This window comes from Orcinus orca, chromosome 1 (assembly GCF_937001465.1).
Source record: "Orcinus orca chromosome 1, mOrcOrc1.1, whole genome shotgun sequence".
Lineage (NCBI taxonomy): Eukaryota > Metazoa > Chordata > Mammalia > Artiodactyla > Delphinidae > Orcinus > Orcinus orca.
This window is the reverse complement of record NC_064559.1, coordinates 44,336,561-44,354,114: the sequence shown is the minus strand read 5'-3', so window position 1 is coordinate 44,354,114 and position 17,554 is coordinate 44,336,561. Positions and strand designations below refer to the sequence as shown.

The following is a 17,554-nucleotide window of genomic DNA, read 5'->3' as shown; positions in this document are numbered from 1 at the left end:
GGACACTATGGCTGCTGCTGCAGCCACCAAGAAGCCTGTGTGCAAGCACAGGTCACTATCCACACCTCCCCTCCTGGGAGCCTGTGCAGCCCGCCACTGCCAGGGTCCCCTGATCGAGAGACAACTTCCCTGGAAGAACACACAGCGCGCCTCAGGCTGTTGCAATGTCACACCGGCCTCGGCCGCTGCAGGCTCACCCCACATTACGTACCCCTCCCTCGCCCCTAGCCTGAGTGAACCAGAGCCCCCTAATCAGCTGCTGCTTTAACCCCGTCCTGTCTGAGTGAAGAACAGATGCCCTCACGTGACCTACATGCAGAGGCGGGGCCAATCCAAAGCTGAAACCCAGGAGCTGTGAGAACAAAGAAGAGAAAGGGAAATTTCTCCCAGCAGCCTCAGGAGCAGCAAATTAAATCTGCACAATCAGGGCTTCCCTGGTGGCACAGTGGTTGAGAGTCTGCCTGCCGATGCAAGGGACACCGGTTCATGCCCAGGTCTGGGAAGATTCCACATGCCGTGGAGCGGCTGGGCCCGTGAGCCATGGCCGCTGAGCCTGCGCGTCTGGAGCCTGTGCTCCGCAACGGGAGAGGCCCACGTACCGCAAAAAAAAAAAAAAACCTGCACAATCAAATTGATGTTCCCTGCATCACTGGAATACCTGAATAGACAACAAATTATCCCAAAACTGAGACGGTGGACTTTGGGAGCACTGTACTTCTGAGCCATGTGGCTGACAGGGTCTTGGTGCTCCAGCCAGGTGTCAGGCCTGTGCCACTGAGGTGGGAGAGCCAAGTTCAGGACATTGGTCCACCAGAGACATCCCAGCTCCACATAATATCAGACGGCGAAAGCTCTCCCACAGATCTCCGTCTCAACGCTAAGACCCAGCTCCACTCAACAACCAGCAAGCTACGGTGCTGGACACCCTATGCCAAACAACAAGCAAGACAGGAACACAAAACCACCCATTAGCAGAGAAGCTGCCTAAAATCGAAATAAGGTCACAGGCACCCCAAAACACACCACTGGACGCAGTCCTGCCCACCAGAAAGACAAGATCCAGCCTCATCCACCACAACACAGGCACCAGTCCCCTCCACCAGGAAGCCTACACAACCGACAAAACCAACCGTAGGCACTGAGGGCAGACACCATAAACAACAGGAACTATGAACCAGCAGCCTGCGAAAGGAGACCCCGAACACAGTAAGTTAACCAAAATGAGAAGACAGAGAAGCACACAGCAGATGAAGGAGCAAGTTAAAAACCCATCAGACCAAACAAATGCAGAGGAAATAGGCAGTCCACCTGAAAATTCAGAACAATGATAGTAAAGATGATCCAAAATCTTGGAAATAGAATGGAGAAAATACAAGAAACATTTAACAAGGACCTAGAAGAACTAAAGAGCAAACAATGATGAATAACACAATAAATGAAATTTAAAATTCTCTAGAAGGAATCAATAGCAGAATAACTGAGGCAGAAGAACGGATAAGTGACCTGGAAGATAAAATAGTGGAAATAGGGCTTCCCTGGTGGTGCAGTGGTTGAGAATCTGCCTGCCAATGCAGGGGACACGGGTTCAAGCCCTGGTCTGGGAAGATCCCACATACCGCAGAGCACCTGGGCCCGTGAGCCACAACTACTAAGCCTGTGCATTTGGAGCTTGTGCTCTGCAACAAGAGAGGCCATGATACTGAGAGGCCCGCACCTGCTTACCACAACTAGAGAAAGCCCTTGCACAGAAACGAAGACCCAACACAGCCAAAAATTAATTAATTAATTAATTTTAAAAAAATAGTGGAAATAACTACGGCAGAGCAGAATAAAGAAAAAAGAATGAAAAGAAGTCAGAACAGCACAGAGACCTCTGGGACAACATTAAATGCACAAACATTCAAATTATAGGGGTCCCAGAAGAAGAAGACAAAAAGAAAGGGACTGAGAAGAGATTATAGTTGAAAAATTCCATAATATGGGAAAGGAGATAATCAACTCCAGGAAGCACAGAGAGTCCCATACAGGATAAATGCAAGGAGAAATCGCCAAGACAAATATTAATCAAACTATCAAAAATTAAATATAAAGAAAAAATATTAAAATCAGCAAGGGAAAAGAAAATAATAACATACAAGGGAACCCCCATAAGGTTACAAGGGAACCCCCATAAGGTTAACAGCTGATCCTTCAGCAGAAACACTGCAAGCCAGAAGAGAGTGGCAGGACATATTTAAAGTGATGAAAGGGAAAAACCTACAACCAAGATAACACAGCAAGGATCTCATTTGGATTCAACAGAGAAGTTAAAACATTTACAGAAAAGCAAAAGCTAAGAGAATTCAGCACCACCAAACAAGCTTTACAGCAAATGCCAAAGGAACTTCTCTAGGCATGAAACACAAGAGAAGGAAAAGACCTACAATAACAAACCCCAAACAATTAAGAAAATGATAATAAGAACATACATATCGATAGTTACCTTAAATATAAATGGATTAAATGCTCCCACCAAAAGACAATAGACTGCTGAATGGATACAAAAACAAGACCCATATATGTGCTGTCTACAAGAGACCCACTTCATACCTAGAGACACATACAGACTGAAAGTGAGGGGATGGAAAAAGATATTCCATGCAAATGGAAATCAAAACAAAGCTGGAGTAGCAATTCTCATATAAGACAAAATAGACTTTAAAACAAAGAATATTACAAGAGACAAAGGACACTACATAATGATCAAGGGATCAATCCAAGAAGAAGATATAACAATTGTAGCTATTTATGCACCCAACATAGGAACACCTCAATACATAAGGCAAATACTAACAGCCATAAAAGGGGAAATCGACAGTAACACAATCATAGTACGGGACTTTAACACCCCACTTTCACCAATGGACAGATCATCCAAAATGAAGATAAATAAGGAAACACAAGCTTTAAATGATACATTAAACAAAATGGACTTAATTGATATTTATAGGACATTCCATCCAAAAACAACAGAATGCACTTTCTTCTCAAGTGCTCATGGAACATTCTCCAGGATAGATCATATCTTGGGTAACAAATGAAGCTTTGGTAAATTTAAGAAAATTGAAATCGTATCAAGTATCTTTGCCAACCACAACGCTATGAGACTAGATATCAATTACAGGAAAAAATCTGTAAAAAATACAAACACATGGAGGCTAAACAACAAACTACTACAAAGCCAAGAGATCACTGAAGATATCCGAGAGGAAATAAAAAAATACCTAGAAACAAATGACAAAACAGGACGACCCAAAATCTATGGGACACAGCAAAAGCAGTTCTAAAAGGGAAGTTTATAGCAAAACAATCCTACCTCAAGACAGAAGAAACATCTCAAACAACCTAACCTTACATCTAAAGCAAAGAGAAAGAAGAACAAAAAAACCCCAAAGTTAGCAGAAGGAAAGAAATCATAAAGATGAGATCAGAAATAAATGGAAAGCAAATGAAAGAAACAACAGCAAAGGTCAATAAAACTAAAAGCTGGTTCTCTGAGAAAATAAACAAAATTGAAAAACCATTAGCCGGACTCATCAAGAAAAAAGGGGAGAAGACTCAAATCAATAGAATTAGAAATGAAAAAGGAGCAGTAACAACAGACACTGCAGAAATACAAAGGATCATAAGAGATTACTACAAGCAACTCTATGCCAATAAAATGGACAACCTGGAAGAAATGGACAAATTCTTAGAAAAGCACAACCTTCCAAGACTGAACCAGGAAGAAACAGAAAATATAAACAGACCAATCACAAGCACTGAAATTGAGACTGTGATTAAAAATCTTCCAACAAACAAAAGCCCACGACCAGATGGCTTCACAGGTGAATTCTATCAAACATTTAGAGAACAGCTAATACCTATCCTTCTCAAAGTCTTGCAAAATATAGCAGAGGGAGGATCACTCCCAAACTCATTCTACGAGGCCACCATCACCCTGATACCAAAACCAGCCAATATGTCACAAAGAAAGAAAACTACAGGCCAATATCACTGATGAACATAGATGCAAAAATCCTCAACAAAATACTAGCAAACAGAATCCAACAGCACATTAAAAGGATCATACACCATGATCAAGTGGGGTTTATCCCAGAAGTGCAAGGATTCTTCAATATACGCAAATCAATCAATATACGTAAATCAATCAATTAACAAATGCAGGAGAAAAACCATATGATCATCTCAATAGATGGAGAAAAAGCTTTCGACAAAATTCAACACCCATTTATGATAAAAACCCTCCAGAAAGTATGCGTAGAGGGAACTTACCTCAACATAATAAAGGCCATATATGACAAACCCACAGCCAACATCATTCTCAATGGTGAAAAACTGAAACCATTTCCTCTAAGATCAGGAACAAGACAAGGTTGTCCACTCTCATCACTAATATTTAACACAGTTTTGGAAGTTTTAGCCATAGCAATCAGAGAAGAAAAAGAAATAAAAGGAATACAAATCGGAAAAGAAGTAGTAAAGCTGTCACTGTTTGCAGATAACATGATACTATACATAGAGAATCCTAAAGATGCTACCAGAAAACTACTAGAGCTAATCAATGAATTTGGTAAAGTAGCAGGATACAAAATTAATGCACAGAAATCTCTCACATTCCTATACACTAATGATGAAAAATCTGAAAGAGAAATTAAGGAAACACTCCCATTTACCACTGCAACAGAAAGAATAAAATACCTTGGAATAAACCTACCTAAGGAGACAAAAGACTTGTATGCAGAAAACTATAAGACACTGCTGAAAGAAATTAAAGATGATACAAATAGATGGAGAAATATACCATGTTCTCGGATTGGAAGAATCAACATTGTGAAAATGACTGTACTACCCAAAGCTATCTACAGATTCAATGCAATCCCTATCAACTACCACTGGCATTTTTCACAGAACTAGAAAAAATATTTCACAGTTTGTATGGAAACACAAAAGACCCTGAATAGCCGTAGCAATCTTGAGAAAGAAAAATGGAGCTGGAGGAATCAGGCTCCCTGATTTCAGACTCTACTACAAAGCTACAGTGATCAAGATAGTATGATACTGGCACAAAAACAGAAATATAGATCAATGGAACAGGATAGAAAGCCCAGAGATATACCCACACACATATGGTCACCTTATTTTTGATAAAGGAGGCAAGAATATACAATGGAGAAAAGACAGCCTCTTCAATAAGTGCCACTGGACAGCTACATGTAAAAGAATGAAATTAGAACACTCCCTAACACCATACAGAAAAATAAACTCAAAATGGATTAAAGACCTGAATTTAAGGCCAGACAGTATAAAACTCTTAGAGGAAAACACAGGCAGAATACTCTATGACATAAATCACAGGAAGATCTTTTTGACTCACCTCCTAGAAAAATGGAAATAAAAACAAAAATAAACAAATGGGACCTAATGAAACTTCAAAGCTTTTGCACAGCAAAGGAAACGATAAACAAGACCAAAAGACAACCCTCAGAATGGGAGAAAATATTTGCAAACGACGCAAGTGACAAAGGATTAATCTCCAAAATTTACAAGCAGTTAGTGCAGGTCAATATCAAAAAAACAAATAACCCAATCCAAAAATGGGCAGAAGACCTAAATAGACATTTCTCCAAAGTAGATATACAGATTGCCAACAAACACATTAAAGGATGCTCAACATCCCTAATCATTAGAGAAATGCAAATCAAAACTCTAATGAGGTATCACCTCACACCAGTCATAATGGCCATCACCAAAAAATCTACAAACAAAAAATGGTGGAGAGGCTGTGGAGAAAAGGGAACCCTCTTGCACTGTTGTTGGGAATGTAAATTGATACAGCCACTATGGAGAACAGTATGGAGGTTCCTTTAAAAACTAAAAATAGAACTACCATATGACCCAGCAATCCCACTACTGGGCATAAAGCCTGAGAAAACTATAATTCATAAAGAGTCATGTTACCATAATGTTCATTGCAGCTCTATTTACAATAGCCAGGACATGTAAGCAACCTAAGTGTCCATCGACAGATGAATGGATAAAGGAGATGTGGCACGTATATACAATGGAATATTACTCAGCCATAATAAGAAATGAAATTCAGTTATGTGTAGTGAGATGGATCAACCTACAGTCTGTCATACAGAGTGAACTAAATCAGAAAGAGAAAAACAAATACTGTATGCTAACACATATATATGGAATCTAAAAAAAAAAAAAGGTTCAGAAGAACCTAGGGGCAGGACCGGAATATAGACGCAGACGTAGAGAATGGACTTTAGGACACGGGGAGTGAGAAGGGTAAGCTGGGATGAAGTGAGGGAGTGGCATGGACATATTTACACTACCAAATGTAAAATAGATAGCCAGTGGGAAGCAGCCACATAGCACAGGGAGATCAGCTCGTTACTTTGTGACCACCTAAAGGGGTGGGATAGGGAGGGTGGGAGGGAGACGCAAGAGGGAGGAGATATGGGGATATATGTATATGTATAGCTGATTCACTTTGTTATAAAGCAGAAACTAACACACCATTGTAAAGCAATTATACTCCAATAAAGATGTTAAAAAAATGAAATAAAATAAAACAGTAATTATTGATGAAAACTAAACATTTCTTTTATTCCCACCTTACTAGTGATCTTATTAAAGAGGAATTAATCTGTTACATTTGAGAATTCATAATTTTCTAAGTGTAAAAAGAACAAATACTAATACTATCATATTCTATGATGAGCTTATCTTAGTAGTAAGGTTAATATTATAAAGGGAACAGCTAAGAATATACATTTTTGTTTAAATAAATGTCTTTGAAAAGTGTAAGAATCAACAACTATATTCAATTTCCTCCCACATACAAGTGTGTAATAAGAAATAATCACTTACTTAAAGGACATCCATCTGAGCAAGCCGCTCAATCATGCCTGAAGTCTGGAGGCACTGTCTGAACTTATGGACCTAAAATTAGGTCTATTATTTTTTTAAATTGATTTTTAGTTGGTATAGTTGATTTACAATGTTGTGTTAGTTTCTGCTGTACAGCAAAGTGAATCAGTTATACATATACATATATCCACTCTTTTTTAGATTCTTTTCCCATATAGGTCATTACAAAGTATTGAGTAGAGTTCCCTGTGCTACACAGTAGGTTCTTATTAGTTATCTGTTTTATATATCATAGTGTGTATACGTCAATCCCAAACTCCCAATTTATCCCTCCCCCCTCCCCCTTGGTAAGCATAAGTTTGTTTTCTACATCTGTGACTCTATTTGTGTTTTGTAAATAAGTTCATTTGTACCATTTCTTTAAGATTCCACATATAAGCGAAATCATATGATATTTGTCTTTCTCTGTTGTTGACTTACTTCATTCAGTATGACAATCTCTAGGTCCATCCATATTTCTGCAAATGGCATTATTTCATTCTTTTTTATGGCTGAGTAATATTCCATTGAATATATGTACTACATCTTCTTTATCCATTCCTCTGTTGATGGACATTTAGGTTGCTTCCATGTCTTGGCTATTGTAAATAGTGCTGCAATGAACACTGAGGTCATGTATTTTTTCGAATTATGGTTTTCTCCAGATATATGCCCAGGAGTGGGATTGCTGGATCATATGGTAGCTCTATTTTTAGTTTTTCAAGGAACCTCCATACTGTTCTCCATAGTGGATGCACCAATTCACATTCCCAGCAGCAGTGCAAGAGTGTTCCCTTTTCTCCACACCCTCTCCAGCATTTATTGTTTGTAGGTTTTTTGATGATGGCTATTCTTACTGGTGTGACGTGATACCTCATTGTAGTTTTGATTTGCCTTTCTCTAATAATTAGTGAAGTTGAGCCTCTTTTCATGTCCTTTTTAGCTATCTGTATATCTTCTTTGGAGAAATGTTTCTTTAGCTCTTCTGCCCATTTTTGATTGTGTTGTTTGCTTTTTTGATATTGAGCACATGAGCTGTTTGTATATTTTGGAGATCAACCACTTGTTGAGTTGCTTCCATTAGCTTTGTTTTGGTTACCAAACTTTTACCTCCAGTAAGGCCACTGACCTTCATAGGATCTGCCTCTCTTTTTCTTTGGTAATGGTCTTCTCATATTTCTATCTTAAAAATATTTTCTTATTAGATGTGGGGTGTGTGTGTGTGTGTGTGTGTGTGTGTGTGTATATATATATATAGATATATACACACACACACATATACATATATACACACATATGTGTACATGTATATGTACATATATACACACATATATACAATGGAATATTACTCGGCCATAAAAATGAACTAAATAATGCTATTTTCAGCAATATGAATGGACCTAGAGGTTATCATGCTAAGTAAGCCGAAGACAAATATCATATGATATCGCTTAAGTGAAATCTTAAAAAATGATACAAATGAACTTATTTACAAAACAGAAATAGACCCACAGACATAGAAAACAAGAAGGTAGGAAGGATAAATTAGGAGTTTGAGATTAACAGATACACACTACTATATATGAAATAGATAACCAACGAGGACTTATTATATAGCACAGGGAATTATACTCAATATTTTGTAATAATCTATAAAAGAAAAGAATCTGAAAAAGAATATATATATGTATGTACAACTGGTTCACTTTGCTGTACACCTGAAACTAACACAACATTGTAAATCAACTATACTTCAATAATAAAATCTTCTTATTGTTAATAATAATAGACTTTGCTTACCCAAAATTCAAATGTTAATACATTTATTTGCTAATTTTCTATCTCCTCCAATTAGGATATAAGTTCTATGAATATCCTCAGCACCTAGACAGTACCTGGTATGTAGCTGACTTCTAAGAAATACCTGTGAAATGAATGAATATATCCCCCCCAAATTCAAGTTCTCTGTAATCTCACATCTCAATGATAACAATGAGACACAGTGTAGCACACATACTGCCACTTGTTTTTCTTCTCTGTGCTAACCTTACTTTATTCCTCTTCCATTTTGATGATCATTAATATTTTTGCAAAAGTGGTCTTATATTAACCACGTTGTTTTGCAAATGGCTTTTTTCCCCACTTAACCAATCTTAGTCATTTTTCCCATTTAGTACTCATTATACTACTTCACAGTTTCTACCAGCTGCCTAGCACTGCACAGGATGATGGGTGTGGCATGCCCCTCTTGATGCATATGGATTTGGTTTTTGTCTGTTTTCGCTATGGAAAATAATACTTCAGTGAACATTCTTATAACCATACCTTTGCTGATGTGTTCAAGTATTACTAGAAGTGGAAACACCGGGTCAAAAGACATGTATATTTTCAGATTTTGAGGACACTGTGAAATTTCCATCTAATCCCTACTGTTTTCAGACTCTGGGTTCCCAGTCACCCCACTGTTTCCTCTTTCTGCACACTTAGGTAACCTCTGTCTTTCACTAGATCATGGCACCTGCACAGAAAATTCTTTAGAAATTTTAATCATCTCTCTGTTGCGATTTGAAATTTCACTGGTCATGATAAATTGAACTTGATCTGATTTTTCTCCAGACACAGGTTTCACAAAGTCACCATGATCTCTCAGGTTGCACTAATGACACACACACAGCATTCTGTAGAGCCAGGTGTTTCCACAAATTAGTGATTCCTGCAAATTAGGAAAAGGCTAAATGCAAGGAAAGCTCAGACTTGTCTTAATCCATAACTCTTTACTTTCTTATCTTTAATTGCACTAAATCTCTGGCAGAGGCTGGTAGAATACCACTTTGGGGGACTTTTTTTTTTTCTAATTTCTCTGGAGTTTCCAAGGGTGGAAAGACAATCTCAGGAGGTCATAGGGCTGCAGCTGAAAATGTCAGAAAACAGAGGGAAGAGGGTTTAGCAGGAGGTGGGAAGAAGCCTCCAGTTCCAGCTCTGTCACTTACCTGTGTGCCTACAGGCGAGCAATGTAACCTTTTTTGAGTTTCAGATTCCTTATCTATAAAATAAGGTCATAATAATCTATTTCACAGGAGAAACAAGTATTGTGTGTGTGCATGTGTGTGCACATGTGTGGGGGTCTGTGTTCTTAAAATACAAAGGACTACACAATTAGTAATTATGATGATGAGGCTGGTGATGATGATATGGCTTGCCAAAGGTACTTAAAGAGCTTACAGGAGAATACCAGATACAGAATAAGTGATATAAAATTGAAAAAATGGGACACTCCTCCCTAGAATACAACTCACAGGTTCTAGGCACCAAGTGGCACCATGGCCTGAGGTCTCTGAAATTCTCACCAGAAGTGCTACAGATTGCCTAAACTCAGAGTTCTGGAGATCTTTAAAGCATGAGGTGTTTTGAGAATGCTGAAGACATACATTAAAAATACAGCTGGAGGGACGAGGGGAAGATGGCGGAAGAGTAAGACGCGGAGATCACCTTCCTCCCCACAGGTACACCAGAAATACATCTACACATGGAACAACTCCTACAGAACACCTACTGAACGCTGGCAGAAGACCTCAGACCTCCCAGAAGGCAAGACACCTACCACGTACCTGGGTAGGGCAAAAGAAAAAAGAATAAACAGAGACAAAAGAATAGGGACGGGACCTGCACCAGTGGGAGGGAGCTGTGAAGGAGGAAAGGTTTCCAGACACTAGGAAGCCCCTTCGCGGGCGGACACTGCGGGTGGTGGAGTGGGGGGAGCTTCGGGGCCGCGGAGGAGAGCGCAGCAACAGGGGTCGGTGCCGACCGGCACTCACCAGCCCGAGAGACTTGTCTGCTCACTTGCCGGGGCGGGCGGGGCTGCAAGCTGAGGCTCTGGCTTCGGTCGGAGCGCAGGGAGAGGACTGGGGTCGGCTTCATGAACACAGCCTGAAGGGGTTAGTGCACCACGGCTAGCCGGGAGGGAGTCCGGGGAAAAGTCTGGAGCTGCCGAAGAGGCAAGAGACTTTTTCTTCTTTGTTTCCTGGTGCACGAGGAGAGGGGATTAAGAGCACTGCTTAAAAGAGCTCCAGAGACGGGCACGAGCCGTGGCTAAAAGCGTGGACCCCAGAGATGGGCAGGAGACGCTAAGGCTGCTGCTGCCGCCACCAAGAAGCCTGTGTGCGAGCACAGGTCACTATCCACACCCCCTTCCGGGGAGGCTTTGCAGCCTGTGGCCCACTGCCAGGGTCCCGGGATCCAGGGACAACTTCCCTGGGAGAACGCACGGCGTGCCTCAGGCTGGTGCAACGTCACGCCGGCCTCTGCCACCGCAGGCTCGCCCCGCACTCTGTAACCCTCCCTCCCCCGGCCTGAGTGAGCGAGAGCCCCCGAATCAGCGGCTCCTTTAACCCCGTCCTGTCTAAGCAAAAAACAGACGCCCTCCAGCGACCTACACGCAGAGGCGGTGTCAAATCCAAAGCTGAACCCCGGGAGCTGTGAGAACAAAGAAGAGAAAGGGAAATCTCTCCCAGCAGCCTCAGAAGCAGCGGATTAAAGCTCCACAATCAACTTGATGTACCCTGCATCTGTGGAATACATGAATACACAACGAATCATCCCAAATTGAGGAGGTGGACTTTGAGGGCAAGATTTATGATTTTTTCCTCTTTTCCTCTTTTTCTGAGTGTGTATGTGTATGCTGCTGTATGAGATTTTGTCTGTATCACTTTGCTTCCACCATTTGTCCTAGGGTTCTATCCGTCCGTTTTTTTTTTAAATTTTTTTCTTAATAATTATTTATTTTCATAACTTTATTATATTTTACTTTATTTTATTTTACTTTATCTTCTTCCTTTCTTTTTTCCTTCCTTCCCTCCTTCCTTCCTTCCTTCCTTCCTTCCCTCCTCCCTCCCTCTTTTCTTTCTTTCTCTCTCTCTCTCTCCCCCCCTCCCTCCCCCCTCCCTCTCTTCCTTCCCTACTTCTAGTAATTCTTTCTTTCTACTTTTTCTCCCTTTTATTCTGAGCCCTGTGGATAAAAGGCTCTTGGTGCTGCAGCCAGGAGTCAGTGCTGTGCCTCTGAGGAGGAGGAGCCAATTTCAGGACACTGGTCAACAAGAGACCGCTCAGCTCCACATAATATCAAACGGTGAAAATCTCCCAGAGATCTGCATCTCAACGCCAGCACCCAGCTTCACTCAACGACCAGCAAACTACAGTGCTGGACACCCTATGCCGAACAACTAGCAAAACAGGAACACAACCCCACTAATTAACAGAGAGGCTGCCTAAAATCATAATAAAGCCACAGACACCCCAAAACTCACCACCAGACGTGGACCTGCCCACCAGAAAGACAAGATCCAGCCTCATCCACCAGAACACAGGCACTATTACCCTCCACCAGGAAGCCTACACAACCCACTGAACCAACTTTAGCCACTGGGGACAGACACCAAAAACAACGGGAATTACAAACATGCAGCCTGCAAAAAGGAGACCCCAAACACAGTAAGATAAGCAAAATGAGAAGACAGAAAAAACACACCGCAGATGAAGGAGCAAGATAAAAACCCACCAGACCTAACAAATGAAAAGGAAATAGGCAGTCTACCTGAAAAAGAATTCAGAATAATGATAGTAAAGATGATCCAGAATCTTGGAAATAGAATAGACAAAATGCAAGAAACATTTAACAAGGACCTAGAAGAACTAAAGATGAAACAAAGAATGATGAACAACACAATAAATGAAATTAAAAATACTCTAGATGGGATCAATAGCAGAATAACTGAGGCAGAAGAACGGATAAGTGACCTGGAAGATAAAACAGTGGAAATAACTACTGCAGAGCAGAATAAAGAAAAAAGAATGAAAATAACTGAAGACAGTCTCAGAGACCTCTGGGACAACATTAAATGCACCAACATTCGAATTATACGGGTTCCAGAAGAAGAAGAGAAAAAGAAACGTACTGAGAAAATATTTGAAGAGATTATAGTTGAAAACTTCCCCAATATGGGAAAGGAAATAGTTAACCAAGTCCAGAAAGCACAGAGAGTCCCATACAGGATAAATCCAAGGAGAAATACACCAAGACACATATTAATCAAACTGTCAAAAATTAAATACAAAGAAAACATATTAAAAGCAGCAAGGGAAAAACAACAAATAACACACAAGGGAATCCCCATAAGGTTAACAGCTGATCTTTCAGCAGAAACTCTGCAAGCCAGAAGGGACTGGCAGGACATATTTAAAGTGATGAAGGAGAAAACTGTGCAACCAAGATTACTCTACCCAGCAAGGATCTCGTTCAGATTTGATGGAGAAATTAAAACCTTTACAGACAAGCAAAAGCTGAGAGAGTTCAGCACCACCAAACCAGCTTTACAACAACTGCTAAAGGAACTTCTCTAGGCAAGAAACACAAGAGAAGGAAAAGACCTACAATAACGAACCCATACAATTAAGAAAATGGGAATAGGAACATACATATCCATAATTACCTTAAATGTAAATGGACTAAATGCTCCCACCAAAAGACACAGATTGGCTGAATGGATACAGAAAGAAGACCCATATATTTGTGGTCTACAAGAGACCCACTTCAGACCTAGAGACACATACAGACCGAAAGTAACGGGATGGAAAAAGATATTTCATGCAAATGGAAACCAAAAGAAAGCTGGAGTAGCAATTCTTATATCAGACAAAATAGACTTTAAAATAAAGACTATTAGAAGAGACAAAGAAGGACACTACATAATGATCAAGGGATAGATCCAAGAAGAAGATATAACAATTGTAAATATTTATGCACCCAACATAAGAGCACCTCAATACATAAGGCAAATACTAACAGCCATAAAAGGGGAAATCGACAGTAACACATTCATAGTAGGGGACTTTTAACACCCCACTTTCACCAATGGACAGATCATCCAAAATGAAAATAAATAAGGAAACACAAGCTTTAAATGATACATTAAACAAGATGGACTTAACTGATATTTATAGGATATTCCATCCAGAAACAACAGAATACACATTTTTCTCAAGTGCTCATGGAACATTCTCCAGGATGGATCATATCTTGGGTCACAAATCAAGTCTTGGTAAATTTAAGAAAACTGAAATTGTTTCAAGTATCTTTTCCGACCACAACGCTATGAGACTAGATATCAATTACGGGAAAAGATCTGTAAAAAATACAAACACATGGAGACTAAACAATACACTACTTAATAACCAGGTGATCACTGAAGAAATCAAAGAGGAAATAAAAAAAATACCTAGAAACAAATGACAGTGGAAACATGACGATCCAAACCCTATGGGATGCAGCAAAAGCAGTTTTAAGAGGGAAGTTTATAGCAATACAAGCCCACCTTCAGAAACACGAAACATCTCGAAGAAACAACCTAACCTTGCATCAAAGGAATTAGAGAAAGAAGAACAAAAAAACCCCAAAGTTAGCAGAAGGAAAGAAATCATAAAAATCAGAGCTGAAATAAATGAAAAAGAAATGAAGGAAACGATAGCAAAGATCAAAAAACCTAAAAGCTGGTTCTTTAACAAGATAAGCAAAATAGATAAACCATTAGCCAGACTCATAGAGAAACAAAGGGAGAAGACTCAAATCAATAGAATTAGAAATGAAAAAGGAGAAGTGACAACTGACACTGCAGAAATACAAAAGATCATGAGAGATTACTACAAGCAACTCTATGCCAATAAAATGGACAACCTGGAAGAAATGGACAAATTCTTAGAAATGAACAACCTGCCAAGACTGAATCAGGAAAAAATAGAAAATATGAACAGACCAATCACAAGCACTGAAATTGAAACTATGATTAAAAATCTTCCAACAAACAAAAGCCCAGGACCAGATGGCTTCACAGGTGACTTCTATCAAACATTTAGAGAAGAGCTAACACCTATCCTTCTCAAACTCTTCCAAAATATAGCAGAGGGAGGAACACTCCCAAACTCATTCTACGAGGCCACTATCACCTTGATACCAAAACCAGACAAGGATGTCACAAAGAAAGAAAACTACAGGCCAGTATCACTGATGAACACAGATGCAAAAATCCTCAACAAAATACTAGCAAAGAGAATCTAACAGCACAGTAAAAGGATCATACATCATGATCAAGTGCGGTTTATTCCAGGAATGCAAGGATTCTTCAATATACGCAAATCAATCAATGCGATAAACCATATTAACAAATTGAAGGAGAAAAACCATATGATCATCTCACTAGATGCAGAGAAAGCTTTTTACAAAATTCAACACCCATTTATAAAACCCTGCAGAAAGCAGGCATAGAGGGAAATTTCCTCAACATAATAAAGGCCATATATGACAAACCGACAGCCAACATCGTCCTCAGTGGTGAAAAACTGAAACCATTTCCACTAAGATCAGGAACAAGACAAGGTTGCCCACTCTCAGCACTCTTATTCAACATAGTTTTGGAAGTTTTAGCCACAGCAATCAGAGAAGAAAAGGAAATAAAAGGAATCCAAATCGGAAAAGAAGAAGTAAAGCTGTCACTGTTTGCAGATGACATGATACTATACATAGAGAATCCTAAAGATGCTACCAGAAAACTACTAGAGCTAATCAATGAATTTGGTAAAGTAGCAGGATACAAAATTAATGCACAGAAATCTCCTGGCATTCCTATACACTAATGAAAAATCTGAAAGTGAAATCAAGGAAACACTCCCATTTACCATTGCAACAAAAAGAGTAAAATATCTAGGAGTAAACCTACCTAAGGAGACAAAAGACCTGTATGCAGAAAATTGTAAGACACTGATGACAGAAATTAAAGATGATAGAAATAGATGGAGAGATATACCGTGTTCTCGGATTGGAAGAATCAACATTGTGAAAATGACTATACTACCCAAAGCAATCTACAGATTCAGTGCAATCCCTATCAAACTACCACTGGCGTTTTTCACAGAACTAGAACAAAAAATTTCACATTTTGTATGGAAACACAAAAGACCCCGAATAGCCAAAATAATCTTGAGAATGAAAAACGGAGCTGGAGGAATCAGGCTCCCTGACTTCAGACTATACTACAAAGCTACAGTAATCAAGACAGTATGGTACTGGCACAAAAACAGAAAGATCAGTGGAACAGGATAGAAAGCCCAGAGATAAACCCACACACATATTGTCACCTTACCTTTGATAAAGGAGGCAGGAATGTACAGTGGAGAAAGGACAGCCTGTTCAATAAGTGGTGCTGGGAAAACTGGACATGTACATGTAAAAGTATGAGATTAGATCACTCCCTAACACCATACACAAAAATAAGCTCAAAATGGATTAAAGACATAAATGTAAGGCCAGAAACTATCAAACTCTTAGAGGAAAACATAGGCAGAACACTCTATGACATAAATCACAGCAAGATCCTTTTTGACCCACCTCCTAGAGAAATGGAAATAAAAACACAAATAAACAAATGGGGCCTAATGAAACTTCAAAACTTTTGCACAGCAAAGGAAACCATAAACACGACCAAAAGACAACCCTCAGAAGGGAAGAAAATATTTGCAAATGAAGCATCTGACAAAGGGTTAATCTTCAAAATTTACAAGCAGCTCATGCCGCTCAATAACAAAAAAACAACCCAATCCAAAAATGGGCAGAAGACCTAAATAGACATTTCTGCAAAGAAGATATATAGACTGCCAACAAACACATGAAAGAGTGCTCAACATCATTAATCATTAGAGAAATGCAAATCAAAACTACAATGAGATATCATCTCACACCAGTCAGAATGGCCATCATCAAAAAATCTACAAACAATAAATGCTGGAGAGGGTGTGGAGAAAAGGGAACACTCTTGCACTGCTGCTGGGAATGTGAATTGGTATAGCCACTATGGAGAACAGTACGGAGGTTCCTTAAAAAACTACAAATAGAACTACCGTATGACCCAGCAATCCCACTACTGGGCATATACCCTGAGAAAACCATAATTCATAAAGAGTCATGTACCAAAATGTTCATTGCAGCTGTTTTTACAATAGCCCGGAGATGGAAACAACCTAAGTGTCCATCATCGGATAGATGTATAAAGAAGATGAGGCACATATATGCAATGGAATATTACTCAGCCATAGAAAGAAACGAAGTTGAGCTATTTGTAATGAGGTGGATAGACCTAGAGTCTGTCATACAGAGTGAAGTAAGTCAGAAAGAGAAAGACAAATATCGTATGCTAACACATATATATGGAATTTAAGAAAAAGAAATGTCATGAAGAACCTAGGGGTAAGACAGGAATAAAGACACAGACCTACTAGAGAACAGACTTGAGGATATGGGGAGGGGGAAGGGTAAGCTGTTACAAAGCAAGAGAGAGGCATGGACATATATACACTACCAAACGTAAGGTAGATAGCTAGTGGGAAGCAGCCGCATAGCACAGGGAGATCAGCTCAGTGCTTTGTGACCGCCTGGAGGGGTGGGATAGGGAGGGAGGGAGACGCAAGAGGGAAGAGATATGGGAACATATGTATAACTGATTCACTTTGTTATAAAGCAGAAACTAACACACCATTGTAAAGCAATTAT

The 17,554-nt window shown here is 39.6% G+C and overlaps 1 protein-coding gene and 1 long non-coding RNA gene across 8 annotated transcripts in view; one reads left to right on the top strand and one right to left on the bottom strand.

Annotated features, from left to right (window-relative positions):
• KCNK2 (potassium two pore domain channel subfamily K member 2) overlaps positions 1–17,554 on the bottom strand; it is a 231,297-nt gene that overhangs the window by 7,160 nt on the left and 206,583 nt on the right. The window lies entirely within an intron of this gene.
• Positions 3,123–17,199, top strand: LOC125963117 (uncharacterized). Its single transcript, XR_007474907.1, has 2 exons — positions 3,123–4,414; positions 15,389–17,199. It is a non-coding gene; the product is annotated as an uncharacterized LOC125963117 (long non-coding RNA).